This window comes from Canis lupus, chromosome 23 (assembly GCF_048164855.1).
Source record: "Canis lupus baileyi chromosome 23, mCanLup2.hap1, whole genome shotgun sequence".
NCBI classification, from domain to species: domain Eukaryota; kingdom Metazoa; phylum Chordata; class Mammalia; order Carnivora; family Canidae; genus Canis; species Canis lupus.
Genome location: NC_132860.1, coordinates 36,725,053 through 36,740,751, shown reverse-complemented (window position 1 = coordinate 36,740,751; position 15,699 = coordinate 36,725,053). Strand labels below are relative to the sequence as shown.

Below are 15,699 nucleotides of genomic sequence, written 5' to 3'. Positions count from 1 at the left end.
TCTTTTTTTTTCATCTTAAAAGTAAAACCAGATAAGATAGAGGTGCCAGATTCTGATAGAGATTTTTTTTTAAAATCAGATTTATTACTGATGAGAACTACAGTGGAGGAAATGGCTATGGTAGGCCGTCAGATGAGCTTGCCAAGATCTTTTGAACTAGATTTACTCCCTACTCCAAACTATTAGCTTCTCCTATAGAGGCACAGCCTGCCTCGCTAAGCTGATCTTACAGTGAGAAGAGATGGCAAAGCTCAGGCTGGATGGATGGCTCCCAAGAAGGAAGAATAAGCTGAGCATGCCCAGTTTCTTTCTTTGAACTTATTCAGCATAAAATTTCCTTCTTCTGGGAATGGAGTAAGAGACCCAGAGCTTTTCATTTGGAGAAGTCTTCTCCACTCTAAACCATAGGAGTGAAGAATAATCTGCCTTGTGTGCTTTTCTTCTGAGCCTGGGAAATCCTTTCTTTCTTGTTTTTCTGCAGAATTCTGGCCACCCTGCACATCCAGCCACAATGGCATTTCGTTTTATCTGTCATTTTTCTCAGGTCTACTTAGTCCCTATCCTTCCCTAGAGCCCCAACTACTTTGTTGTTGTTTTCTATTACATTTTGTATCCATTCCATCATAGTATATGATGTAAGTTTCATAAAATAATTAGCTAGTCTGTGAAATCCTCAAGGGCAGGAGCTAGTCTATGAAATCCTCAAGGGCAGGAGCAGTATTGTGCTTTATCAATACTAAGAATTAGTTTAGAACCTTATAGATGCTTAATAAACAGATTAGATGTTTTCAAAAATAATTAAGGAAAAGGAAATTGGGGTGCTTTGGTGGGTCAGTTGATTAAGTGTCACACTCTTGATTATGACTCAGGTCGTGATCTCAGGGTTGTGAGATCAAGCCCTGTATCAGGCTCTGCACTGGGTGCTCCTTCCCCCCACCCCCCATAAAAAAAAAGAAGAAAGAAAGAAAGAAAGAAAAGAAAGAAAGAAAGAAAGAAAGAAAGAAAGAAAGAAAGAAAGAAGAAAGAAAGAAAGAAAGAAAGAAAGAAAGAAAGAAAGAAAGAAAGAAGAAAGAAAGAAAGAAAGAAAGAAAGAAAGAAAGAAAGAAAGAAAGAAAGAAAGAAAATAAAAAGGCAACTAAGTGAAGATAACTTACTTCAGTGACTGTCTCCTAGGTGCTAAGAACTAGGTTATAAATGTAGCCATATCAATTCCTCTAATTTGCACAATGACCCTGAAATACTAAAGACATTACTCCCATTTTACAGATGAAGGGAAGGGTTCATGGAAGTTTGCCTAACTATCTGTGGAGCCAATGTTTAAACCCAAGTTGGCTTATTCTTAGATGGACCCTTGTATCCCCCAGATCTTTGGATCATCTCTAGATTATTTTTTAGAATATAAATCAAATGGAGATAAAAGTCATTGCTTGAGAAGAAACTTGACATTTAAATGTTTTTTAGCTTTGTTTAATAAGTTTTTAGATAGATAAGGGGGAGTATAAGTTTAGAGGTTAGCATTTTAACACTGACATTTTACTGTTTTCAGTGATGGGACTATATGTGCCATATCATTTAGGATGGATAATGTAAGTCATACCATGCATGAATGAGTAGCCAAGAAGTTAGACTATAGGTTTGCTGTCAGTCCAGATATTCAAAGATTTGTGTCTAGTCTAGTTGGGCAATATTCATTTGTTTTCCTGGCTTCACTCATCCTGCATTATCTTGACCATAATTTTCACCTCATGTCTGATTGGATTTATTCTTTAATTTCATATATTTTAGCTCACCCAGCTGACTTCCAGTGATTTTAGTCAATGTTTAGTTGTATACGATAAAGTCTACCTAATCTTCAAAGTACAAAGAATAAATTATAAAGAATTACAGTATTTTCTTGACATATCTACTGAGTTGGTTACTAACAAACTTTTTAAAATGATGAAACAGTAATAACTGATGTATATTGAATTTTTAGTACCTAAGTATCTGCTTCTCAGAAAGACAAAGTAAAGGCAGAAAGCAGAGAATGTCAACAAAATCTAAAAGATCCTTTCAGGAAAACAAATTCTGTAAAAAAATATTAGTTCAATCTTCTATGTCTTCTTTTCCTGAGAGGCAAAAATGTAGAAAGAATTCTGCCAAGAAGGGAGGGTAGAATCCATTAGGAAGATTGCCCCTTTGCTCAGTGAAGGCCATGATCTGAGTTGACATCTAATTGTATTTGCTTATTTCAGAGCTGCAGATATTCCGTCTTTAGTGAGGACTGCTTTGGAACAGGTTAGAAGCTGCAGCACTGAGTATGATCAGAATGAGTTGGCTTTAAAAAAAAAAATGAGTTGGCTTAGTTACTGAGAGTGGTCTTGCTGGTGCTGGCTAATTAAAAGTAGGAAGCCACCTTATAAAATCCATTGCTGTATTATGGATTCAGTTACTACTCCCTCTAGCAAAGAGTACCTTGAAAAGGACTTTCTTACTTTTATCACCACACAGTCCCCTAAAATACTTAAAACACTGAAGCAAAAGGGAGAAATGGTAAATGCAACCTGCTTATAATCCTACAATTTGCATTTAGGCTCTCAGAACTATTCCCCATTCCTTTCTCATGATCCAGGTGAGACCATCATATGCAGATGGATTATGTCCCATATTTATCTAGGGTCCTCTCCTCCCTTCTCCTCTGGGCATCAGGAGGTTCAAGAGTAACATTAAAATATTGATTATAAGCCTGGATCTTGGGGTAAAGGCTCACCTATTTAGAAGAATAACTTGCTTCTGGTTCTCTCTCTCTGGACCTATAAAGTTTCCTCTTACTCATATTAAAAGAGTGAGTCATATCACACACACACACACACACACACACACACACACACACACACCACAGCTGGGATGTAGAGACCATTTTTCTCTCTCTGTAGCACAAAAGACTTAGATCACAATTGCTTATTTGATCCCCTACTGTTGGTGCTCTAATGGGGTTTTTCTGCATTGAAAAACATAGGTCAGTAAAGGCCAGATTTGGTTGATTCTTGTAATTTTCCCTAATTCTCTCACAATAGCTTAGGCCAATATTAATTCCAAGTTTGTGGCTTTACTGTAGAAGTAGTGTTACCTAATAACTGTGCTTTTGTCTCCCATTTTTGAAAGAGAGACTCTTTTGTTCCATTTGAAAGAATTTAAAAATGAGGAGCCTAAGGATTAACTTTTTAATTAGATATAATGAATAGAACCTTTTCATCACAGCAGTTTTCTTTTCATTATAAAAGGAAAATTGACAGTTTTTGTTCATTTAGTGTTCATTGAAATGGTTTTTAAAGGAAATTATTGCTGAGTAAAGGGATATCAAAAAGCATATGCTTTTTTACATTTTTATGGGGAGAGACTGCTGATGTAGAGGAATTATAAAGCCCACAAAACATTATATTTCTGTGCCTGGGTAATGTAATATTTAGTCTTAGTGCATTATAAAAGCTTCACCCCAGTATAAGTGTTTGTGATCCCTATGTTAACTGACCTTTGATCACATCAACACACTCCAGTGAAATCAAATTTGCAAGGTTTATTTTGGTGGAATCTGTTATTTGTGCTTGTGGCCAGCCTTTCAACTTTGGAGTAGTTTACATGTCACTCTTGACTTCATAGTATAATTTCAAATGATTTAGTTTGTTTAATTTGTGGTTTTGCTATTCATACATTAATAGTCTATGTGCAACTTCATTTTGGGGTGAATAGGCCTGGACTTCATGGGGATAAATGCTTTTGATGACTCTGAGACTGGGATTTGGCTTTTGTTCTAACCCAGAAACACCTGGCTTTTGAAAATAAATCCTAGCTGAGCTCCTGCATCTGTAGTACTTACCTCCCAGTCATTTAAGAAATAACTGTAAATTTTCTTTGAATAATACTTTATCCTCATAGCTCTTTATTGCCTAAAGTGCCAAACAGAAATTTATCCCCCTCACCTCACAGACCTTCTATACTTTCTCCTTCCTGATAACATTAATAATACTAATGATAATAATATTTATAGTAAATTTACATTTGGTATTATTCACTTAGCATTCTTATGTGTGAAGAAATGTTAAATAATCCATTCAATCCTCACAATATGCCTAGAAGTTTGAAAACATTATTATTAATTATTATTATTCACAATTTACACAGAAGAAGGCTGAGACTTGATAAGGTTAACTAAATTACCCAAATTCACACAGTAAATAATTAATGGAGCAGATACGCAGACCCATTAATCTTCCCCCAGCAAGATTTTTAATTAATTGTTGTTCCCCTGCCTACCAGCTTTACTAGAATCAAGGACTCTCTCCCCTTTTCATTCTGTCTACCTATCTACCTTTAAATCAAACTCCATTCATTTTGCTTTTTCACTAGTGCTTGCTTGTTGCCTGCCCTAGTAATCTGGGCTCACCTCTCCCTGGCTCTCTCACCTGATCTCAGTCTTCACACCATACAAGTTGGAAACCTCAAAGTCATCAGTAATGTCATCCTCTCCTTCCAAGTGAAATAGACCAATAAGATATCTGTGTCTTATTGGTCACAGGGAGAAGGAGAGGGAGGGATGGAGGGAAGGAGGAAGAGAGTGAGGGAGGGAAGGAGGAGGGAACAGGGAAAAGTAGCAAGAGAGATAGAGTCTTATTCAAACACTGACTAAGATATGTGGTTGCTATCCAGGAGAGACATACTGATTAGGAGGAAGGAAAAGGGAAGACAGACTCTCAGGGAGCTTCATTTTAGGGTTATTTTGATATCTTAAGTTGAGACAAGAAGTGACTCTGTGAAAATTTTATGATGTTAACTGTGCAAAAGATTATTCCTAAGGAGACCAGCACTTTAGCCCTGGTCCTGCCATGCATAATCCTTGGCACATTCCAATGGGTCTGGGTCTCAGTTTCCTGTTTATGAAATAGATAAAAGGATCCTAGCCTCATAGAATTTTTTTTTTTTAAGAATCAAATGAGATACTTATGCAATGATGAAAATGCAGTATTCTCGAGGTGCTTATGAACTAGTGAGATGAGAAACATAGGACATATGGATAGAACTTTGTGTTACATAGAAATAGAAACAGGTATATTTAAAGAAAGATAATAGTCAATGATCGTTTATTGGGCATTTATTTTATGCTGGTCACATGAACTGACTTATTCAATCCTCACGACAACCATATAATATACATGTCATTATCCAACCTATTTTTTAAAAGATTTTATTTATTTATTCATAGAGACACAGCTAGAGAGAGAGAGGCAGAGACACAGGCAGAGGGAGAAGCAGGCACCATGCAGGGAGCCTGATGTGGGACTCGATCCCCGGTCTCCAGGACCACACCCTGGGCTGCAGGCGGCGCTAAACCGCTGCACCACCGGGGCTGCCCTATCCAACCTATTTTATAGATGAAGGAAACTGAATCCCAGGGAGTAGAGAAACGTGATCAAGGTCATATAATTAAAAAGCAGTCCAACTAGGATTCTAGCCCAGGAATCCTAACTCCAGATCTTGTACCCTTAACCATGTTCTCTGTTTTGGTATAGAGACAGGAAAGTATAGGCATTGCTTAGAGGAGAAAGTACTTTAACCCCCAGCATTTTGCTGCCAGTAAGGAAATTCTAATATCACAGGGCCCACCAACATAGCTCCTCTCCATGGCTGAGGGACACCTCAGTGTTAGGTTTACTTTTGAACCGTGTGCCCTGCCCTCTCAGCCACTTCATCACTGGTCATTGGAACACTTGGGCATTCAAAAATATTTGTTTGGAAAAAAATTGGGTAACTATGCTGTATGGATCTTGCCTCTCAAATCTTTGGAAAACAGAAATGGCAATAGGCATACTGAAAGTGCCATTAATTTTTTTTTTCTTGTTTCCAGTTGAGATGTTTCTGCTTGGCCATACTTAGGCAGCATGGAAATAAAAGATAACTTTAATCAAGCATCTTTATAGTTCTTTCATGTTCTAGTTAGCAATTCTGCAATGCCTACATTAAAATCAGATTATCTTAACCTGTCATGTGATTACTTCTTTCCAGGCTTTTTACTAGAGTGGACCACAGGGCTACAAATATCATAGAAGCAAATTCACTCAGGGGAGTTACTGATTTTTTTCCATTTTTCATTTCTATTTCAACATGCAAGGTCCTAACCCCCTCCTTCCTGTATTTAATATGTCGTGCATTGTCAAAAGCATCAGAGTACAGCATTATTGGAAGCCTCTGTGAGATCCTGGTCATCTCACCCTTGAAATACAGTTAGGTATATACTACTGTTGCATAGACTGCAAAGACAAAATGCTATGGGAAATTTGGAAGGGAGGAAGGGCAAGCAATCTGAGAAGGTGAAAACATGATAATGGCAATCAAATAATACATGCTGACAAAAAGACCTGAGAGTGCAAAAACCTAAGTTCAAGTCTTCTATCTACCATTTATTCCTGATGTGATCCATGTGCCTATCATTTACTCATTCAGTGTTATCTGTTACCTCAGTTTTGAGACGTGAATGCTAATTGTGGCTGTACCCACTCCACGTGATTTTTGCGATAATCAAATCCATTCATCTATTCAACAAATGCCACACATTGTGTATGTATAGGTGATGCAATGATACACAAAAGGACTCTTCTGGTTTTGGGGTAGTCCAATGAGAAGTCCAACAAGGAGTCCAGCAAAAATCTGAAAGTCACAAAAAAGAGGTTTATAAACTAGGTTCCGTGAAAAACTATGACAGGTTGCCCCAATAGGGTCTAGAGCAGTGGTTCTCAAGTAGATAGGATTTTATCCCCCCAGGAGACATTTGGCATGTCTGGAGATCTATTTGGGGATTACAACTGGGGGAAGGGAGAGCAACTGACATCTATGAGTAGAGGACAGAGATGCTGCTAAGCCTCCTACAATGCACAGTGAAACTGAGATTTGAAAGATAAGTGGGAGAGAATTCTGGAGAAGAAGTGGGAGAAGTTTTCAGGCAAAGTAACATTTGCATAGGAACTGACATGAGAATGAGTCTCATCATATCCTACATACTGAAAGCAGGCTGGTGGAGCTGCAGCATTGAGGGGGGAGAAAGGATACAAGATGACAATGGTGATGGGCAAAGTTAATGCCAGTCAGGTCAGGGGTCATGATGAAGTGGATATTGGGGGTTCCTGCGATGGATGCTTATGGCTTAACCAACTGGAGGGAGCTGAGATTTACTGGATAAGCAAATGAAAGAGACACAGATTTGAGGGGGAGGAAAGAGGATAAGAGCTCAGATTTTGAAGGCAGTAAGTCTGAGATGTCTGTGAGATTCTTGGATGGAAATGACCAGCAGCAGTAGAATATGCAATTCAGGAGAGAAATCTGGACCAAGAATATAAATGAAGGAGTCATTATATATATATATATATATATTTTTTTTTTTTTACATAAACTTAAGCCCAACATGGGGCTTGAACTCAGTACCTCGAGATCTAGCTGCATGCTCTACCAACTAGCCAGCCAGGCACCCCTGTTGTAGTAGTATTTAAGTGAGTGAATAGATAGAGGATAAAAAGTAAAGGGAAAGTGAATTCCTAGTTGTGAATGTGCTTTGTCAGCAAAATGTTCTCTATAAATATAAGGAATTACCGTCATTATCAATATTAAGTGCAATACTTTTCACATCCATCCATTTGTTTAACAAACCATTGACAATCCTATGACATGCTAGGCTGTGTGCTAGGGCCTGGGGATAAACAAAGGAATAAGAATGACACCTGTCCTCAAAAAGAATCAAGAAAGCAAGCGGGAGACATTAAATTCTTAACACTGTCCTACCAATGAGTTCACGTAGCTTTCCTTCTGTCAGGAGAACCCAGAGGAGAAGAGGTAAGGGCTCTTGAAGGGGAAGAAAATGAGGAAGACAAACTTGATCTTCTTCAGAGTTCTATCCAGGTTAGCCCTGACCTTAACCCTGCCCTGAGGGTTAATGAGCTGTGACCTAGTGTTTGGTAAAACTATGTTCCAAGGAGACCTAGTGTTTTTCCTGCTTCAGTCAGCTTCTTTGGGATCACTTGCTTTCTCTCCCATAAAATACTGGAGTTATGATTCCAAAGACTCAGCCGAGAGTAGGTAACAGCACTTTATTACAAAGACTTGCATCTCTTAAACACTTTTGAAATATGACTAACTGACCAATTGAATTTACAGCGCATTTCTCTACTGTATGAATCTTTATATACTACAGTTCATTTCATGCCCTCTGGAACATTACTGCATACAGTAAAAGTTCGTTTGACCTTTAACCCTGGTACAATAATGTGAGTCTTGTCTCATCAAAAAAGACATGTCATTCTCTCTTAACTAGGGGAACATGGATCACATGTGAATTTTTGATAATAAAACCTGTGACCAAACTCACCATATATTCTTGAAAATAAAAAAGAACATGATAAATATACTAACATAAGTTTTTTGGAGTTTTAGTAGGTAGGATTTTATCTATTTTAGAGCTCATGAATCATAATATCAAGTAAACACTGAAGGAGTCCATCATATCCCAGGCACTGTACTGACTGAACATTTGTGTCTCTTCTCTGAAACTATAGCTTAGTGGGAAAGACTAGAAATAAAAAGTGAATGGGGCACCTGGGTGGCTCAGCCAGGAAAGTGTCTGACTCTGTTTCAGTTCAGGTCATGATCTCAGGGTCGTGAGATCAATCCCTAAATTGGGCTCCACACTGGACACAGAGCCTGCTTGAGATTCTCTCTCCCCCTCCCCCTCAGCTCCTCCCCTACTCTCTCTCTCTCTCAAATAAATAAATAAATGAGTAAATAAATAAATAAAGTGAAGAAACAAATATATGTTAAGATGGGAACTGTGAAGGAAGAATCAGGTTTCAGGGAGAAAAAACATAAAGAGGATACATACTTTAGACTAGGGTATAGTGGTAATCAGGAAAGATAAATCTACAATTACCTAAATACTTTCTGATCACGAGTCAAATGGAGTCAAAAGATGCAAATTTATTGTAGATTTTATTACCTACATATCTCTTACTAATTATGTGTATGTTAGTAAATTTAAATGAAATTAACTTCAGAAACACTATGAGTAGAAGTGCTTACTGTGTGCCTGGTTCTGCTCTGAAGATTTGCAAATATTAACTCATTTAATCCTAAAAGGTAAGTACTGTTACCTCCATTTTATAGATGAGAAACTATGCAGAAAAAGCAAGTAACTTGTCCAACATAGCTAGTAAGTGGTAAAGCAATTTACATTAGCCTCTGTGTCTATCTGTAAATTGAAAATAGTACTTTCGTGGGGATGAGAAGGATGCTGGAGGGGAAAGTAGTTTTTTAAAAAGTAAAACAGTGAATTTTTATTCTTACAATTTTAATATCAGTTATAATGTCACTGTTACAATGAAGTAAGCTCTGAACTTTAAATGTGACAGGGAAGCCAGAAATTTTAAGATGGAGGATCCCACTCTTTTTTTTTTTTTTTTTTTTAAATTTTTATTTTATTTTATTTATGATAGTCACAGTGAGACAGAGAGAGATAGATACAGGCAGAGACACAGGCAGAGGGAGAAGCAGGCTCCATGCACCGGGAGCCCGATGTGGGATTCGATCCCGGGTCTCTAGGATCGCGCCCTGGGCCAAAGGCAGGCGCTAAACCGCTGCGCCACCCAGGGATCCCGAGGATCCCACTCTTAAGAGAGCTTACTGTCTTACTAGAGAGAGATTATCAGCATGCAGGACATAATGCATAATTCAAAATTACATGGGATATCTTTGCTAAATTTAAGGTCATGTCTGTAAGTGCTTCCTTTAAGAAGAAAATGGGATTACTGAGGATTAAAATATATTCACAGATCACTGAATTATAGCTCTGAAAGACAAAGGAGATGGTTGAATCTAAGCTTTTTATTTTATAGATGAATAATTGAAGCTTGTCAAAGCAAAATAAGTGGACCAAGATCTTACAGCTAATTAGGGCAAGAATCATAACTAAGGGTATGGCCCCTGGATATGAACTCTAGCCCCTTTTTTTCCAGGTTAAACTTATCCATATATTGTGTTTCCCTTCCTGCTAGAAAGTCATTGCTTTCTAATCATCTCCCCTCCTGTGAGAGATGGACCAAACTACAAGTTTATAATATTAAATGGTGACAGAGCTTGTCACTTGGGATAAAACCCAGGAGAGTGAGACTTTCTGCCGTGTTTCCAGGAACTTTTAAAGAAATTTTAAAAAATAGCTTCAATGAAGTTAATTAATATCCAATGAACTAAAGACATTTAAGATATACAATTTGATAAGTTTTAATTTGTGAAACCATCCATTCAAGGTAACGAATGTATCCATCACCCTCAAAAGTTTCCTACTACCCTTTTGTAATCTCTCCATCCATCTCCCTCCCCCATGTTCCTTACCTCCTCATACCCAGGTTCTCCTTTCTGTCACTATAGATTAGTTTGCATTTTCTAGAGTTGTGGATAAATGGGATTATACAATATGTACTCTTCCTGTCTTCTTTGATTCAGCATGATTATTTTGAAATTCATTCATGTGTTGTATGTACCCATAGTTCGTTCATATGCATTCATTTGTCACAGTTTGTTTACCCACTCATCTGTTGATGTTGTTCTAGTTTTCACTATTACTAATAAAGCTACTAGAAATATTTGTGTATGAGTCTTTACATGGACATATGCTTTCATTTCTCTTGGATAAATATCTAGGAGTCAAATAGTTTAATCATATAGTGGGTGTATATTTAACTTAAAAAACAAAAACAAAAACAAACAAAAACCGCTATACTGTTTCCAAAGTACTTGTTCCATTTGTATTCCCACCAGCAATGTATAAAAATTCCAATCTTCCACATCTTCAACAACCCTAGGAATAGTTTGTATTTTTTTTTAAATATTAGCCATTCTAGGAGGAGTGTAATGGTATCGTACTGTATTTTTAGTTTTTATTTGTCTACTGAATAACAATGTCAGTCATTTTTTATATGCTTATTCAATACATGTACATTTTCATTGGTGAAGTCTTTGTTAAAATGTTTTGCTTGTTTTTAATTGGATTGTTTCTTCCTTTATTATTGAGTTTTGAGAGTTCTTTCTATATTTCAGAAACAAATCCTTTATTAGATATACGGTCTGTAAGTTTTGCCTCCATTCTGTGGCTTTGGTTTTCTTTGGCTTACCAATGGTTTTCAAAGAATGGAAATTTTTAAATTTGTTGATATCCAGTTTATCAGTTTGTTCCTTTATGGTTGTGCTTTTGTTATTGTATCTAACCTAAAGTCACAAAGATTTTCTTCTACTTCTTTTTTTAGTTTAATTTAGGTTTTATGTATAGGTCTATAATCTAATTTAAGTTAATTTTTAAAGAGAAGCGTACATCAAAGTTTGTTATTTTGCATATGGATATCCAGTTGTTCCAATATCATTTGTTGAAAAGATAACCTTTCCCCATTGAATTCCCTTTTCACTTTTATTGAAAATCAGTTATCTATAGATGACTGGGTCAATTCCTGGAGTCTCTATTCTGTTCCATTGGTATATTATTTATCTTTATGCCAATGCCACACCGCTTTATCTTAACTTTATAATAAGACTAGAAAACAAATAGTACTTTTTCTAGAATGTATTTTTCCTCCTCAAAGTTGTTTTGGCTATTCTATATCCTTTGAATTTCTATAAAATTTTAGGATCAACTTGGCAGTTTCTCCAGGACAAATAAATAAGCAAACAAACAAATAACATTGCTGAGTTTTTTACTTGGATTACATTTCATTGAAATTATAAATTATTTTTCAGAATGTGATATATTAACAATATTAAAATAGTATTTTTACCCAGAAATGCGGTTTAGCTTTCCATTTATATGGCCTTAATTTTTCTCAGGAAAGGTCTGTGTTGTTCAGTGTACATGGTTTGTACATGTTTTATATAGTTTATACCTAAGTATTTTATATTTATTATAAATGGTATCATTTTTATTTCAATTTGCATTTAGTTACTGCTAATATAGAGAAATACAATTTGATCTTTATGTATTTATCTTGTATTCTGAAACCTTGTTGAAGTCATTTATAGATTCTAAAGTTTGTTTTAGACTCTATGAGGTTTTCTACATAGAAAATTATGCCATATGGAAAGAAAGACACTTTTATTTTTCCCTTTCCAATATTTATTTTTTCATCTGTGCACTGTCTAGAACTTCTCAGATAATGCTGAATAGAAGTGTTAAGAGGGGGATCCCTGGATGGCTCAGTGGTTTGGTGCCTGCCTTTGGCCCAGGGCGTGGTCCTGGAGTCCCAAGATCGAGATCCAGGATCGAGTCTCAGGATCGAGTCTCAGGATCGAGTCCCACATCGGGCTCCCTGCATGGAGCCTGCTTCTCCCTCTGCCTCTGTTCTCTGCCTCTCTCTCTCTCTCTCTCTCTCTCTCTCATGAATAAATAAATAAAATCTTAAAAAAAAAAGAAAGAAGTGATAAGAAAAGACTTATCTCTGTCTTGTCCAGAGAGGGTGTTTTAAAGCCAGGAATGGATATTGAATTTTGTATAATGTTTCTTGTGCCTGCTGAGATGATCATATGGTTGTTTGCTTGTTGTTTTTTTTTTAATAATATCATGAATTGTATTGAATTGTTTTCAAAGGTTAAACCTACTTGGTCATGATGCATTGTATTTTTATATGTTTCTGAATTTTATTTACTAACAAATTGTTTAGAAAATTTTGCATATATATTCATGAATATATAGATATATATTCATGAGAGCATATGGGTATTTGCTTTGCTGGTAATATCTTCATCTGGTTTGGTACCACGGTAATCTGGCCCCCCAAAACCAAATTAGAATGTATTCTTTCCTCTTTAGTTGTCTGAGTTTGTAGAATATTATTATTTCTTCCTTAAATGCTTGGCAGAATTCATCAGTGAAGTCATCTGGGTCTTGGTTTCTTGATTCTTAAGTACAAATTCAGTATCTTTAGTAGATATATGGATGGCTATTTATGTTACTTACCTTTCTTGAGTAAGTGTTGGTGGTTTTTATCTCCCAAGGAATTCATTTCATCTAAGGTTTCAAATTTGTTGGCATGAAGTTGTTTGTGAGATTTTCTTATTGACCCTTTCACAGCTGTAAGATCCATAGTGATGCTATTACCTCTCTCATTCATGATTTTGATAATTTATTTCTTCTCTCTTCTCCTCATTAGTCTTGTGAGAGGATTGTCAATTTTATTGATATTATCAAAGAACTAGCTATTAGTTTTATTAACTTTCTTTACATTATTTTCTGATCCTTTTTATTTCCTTTCTTTTGCTTCTTTTGTTTTTTCTTTCTTTTTTTAGTTTGCTATATTTTTCCACTTGTGAAAAGTGTAAGCTGAGATCATTAATCTGAGATCTTTTTTTCTTTTCAAATTAGTGTTTAGTGCTATATACATTCTCTTAATCCTGTCTTTAAGAGTATCCAACACATTTTGATATGTTGTGGTTTTATTTTTATTCAGGTCAAAATACATACTAATTTTTTCATTTTAATTTTTTCTTTAGCAGTGAGTTATTTATGTTTTATTTAGTTTCCAAATATTTTAGGACTTCCAAGATACTGTTTTACTTTGATTTCTAACATAATTTCACTGTGGTCAGATAATATATTCTCTTTGTCCTGACTCCCTTTCAGTTTATCGAAATTGACTATGGTTCAGAATATGTTGTGTCTTGGTAAATGTTCCATGAGCACTTTGAAAGAATGTATATATTTTGCTGTTGCTGGGTGGAGTGTTCTTTAAAGCTACACTAGCTCAAATTGATAGGTGGTTTTCTACAAGTCTTCTATATCCTTACAGATTATTCTGCTTATTCTATTAATTATTTGGGTTTTAAAATACCAACTATAATTATAGACATCTCTGTGTCTCCTTGTTACTTCGGTCCCTCTAGAAAACCAACTCTATCTCTTCAACTTAGCAAATTCATTTGGTTTCAACTGGATCCCCTACAATGTGGCCTGGATATTCAAGGTTGTATATGGGGCAGCAACAAGGCTTATTTTATTTATTTCCTATCACTCAGAGTTCACTGTTATTTGTTGGCTGATATCCATATTTGAAATTCATTGTTTTACATTTTTGTTCCATTTATTAGTTGTCTCAGACCAGAGTGTAAATCCAAGCCCTGTTACTACATTTTTTACTGGAAGTACAATTGTCATGAAGTTATATTTAAACCAATCACCAACAGAAAGCATTCAAATGAAGACTTGTCTGGGTATGGTAATACCATTATACAAAAAGTACTTTCAGACATCCTAAGGCCCGTAATATAATTTAAAACATGGTGATATATTTAGATATGATGGATATATAGCCTAATAACTATGTTTAAAGGAAAAATGGGCAGCCATTAGATATCAGGTATTTTGCTAACAGGATGAAAATACATAAACTCTACTTTACAGGCAGGAACAAATGTACATTGAAGAGTCATTGAAAAGAAACAGAGGCTTGAAATACATTTATCTTTGCACTCTGTTTCCAGCACAGTGCTGAGCACATAGTAGAGCTCAATAAATGTTTGTTAATCTGAGCCAAGTTGGGCTAAGTCAAATATTTGATCAGGTGAGATTCATGGTGTACTTCACTTGAACGTTGAAGAAATAGATTGTAGAACTTACAACAGTTATCGAGCATGAGTATAAAACATGTAATATGTTCTTAATAAAAATTAAATCATTAAGTAAGTAATATGACCTAGATAATTGAACCATCTAAAGCCTCAAAGTATACCAGTGCACCTACTTAAAAATTGGGTAACAAATATATGGAATTTACCACCTCATGAAGTTTAAAAAGAGTTTCACCGAATATGGGACACCTGAGTGGCTCAGCAGTTGAGCGTCTGCCTTTGGCTCAGGATGGGATCCCGGAGTCCTGGGATCGAGTGCCACATCAGGCTTCCTGCATGGAGCCTGCTTCTCCTTCTGCCCATGTCTCTGCCTCTCTCTGTGTATCTCTCATGAATAAATAAATAAAATCTTAAAAAAAAAGAGTTTCACTGAATATACGCACATTGACCATCTAAAAATTGCTTAGAGCTAAGATTGGTTAGCATTAGGAATAGGAAGTGATTGAGTTTGCATTTAAGAGTAGCTTCAGCTCCAGTATAAATCTTACTATTAAGCTCTCTTGGTGTCATGTTCCTTCCAAACCAACCAGTAATGGACTCTAATTTCCCACTCTGCTTTTGTTCTATTTTCCTTCCTTAGGAGTGTCCCCCATCTATCTCTGCTTGTCCAAATTTTACCCTAACTTCAAGCTCTGGCAAAGTGCTAAATCTTCCATGAGGCTGCCCTAATTTCCCCAGTGGTTTTTTTTTTTTTTTCTTTTTCATTGTTTTGTGAGTAGTTTCTGCTACCTCTTTTATGGCACTAACCATTTTTCAACTTGGCTTTTTGTTATTCGTGACATGTATCATCCCTTCAATTAGATTTTAAGCTTCTTAAAGACAATTCAGCATGTGATATATTCATGTGTCCATAGTACAATCAAAAAAGTATAACACACGAGATGCTTGATATGTTTATTGTATCAAAGAATGAATGAGTGATTCAAAGATCATTTTTTATGAAGAGTTTCTACATGTGGACTGCAGATTATCTACCTAAAAATTAAGGAAATGAGGATCGTTTAGGACATGCTGCTTAAA

General features: G+C 36.0%; 1 protein-coding gene and 1 long non-coding RNA gene across 31 annotated transcripts in view; one reads left to right on the top strand and one right to left on the bottom strand.

Annotated features, from left to right (window-relative positions):
* Positions 1 to 15,699, top strand: part of DLG2 (discs large MAGUK scaffold protein 2) — a 1,975,849-nt gene that overhangs the window by 1,219,982 nt on the left and 740,168 nt on the right. The gene's annotated exons all lie outside the window — the stretch shown is intronic.
* Positions 1 to 15,699, bottom strand: part of LOC140615097 (uncharacterized) — a 125,264-nt gene that overhangs the window by 23,523 nt on the left and 86,042 nt on the right. For all 5 annotated transcript variants that reach the window (XR_012015775.1, XR_012015771.1, XR_012015773.1 and 2 more), the window contains one exon: positions 6,491 to 6,681. This is a non-coding gene — a long non-coding RNA (uncharacterized lncRNA). The remainder of the gene's footprint in view (positions 1 to 6,490; positions 6,682 to 15,699) is intronic.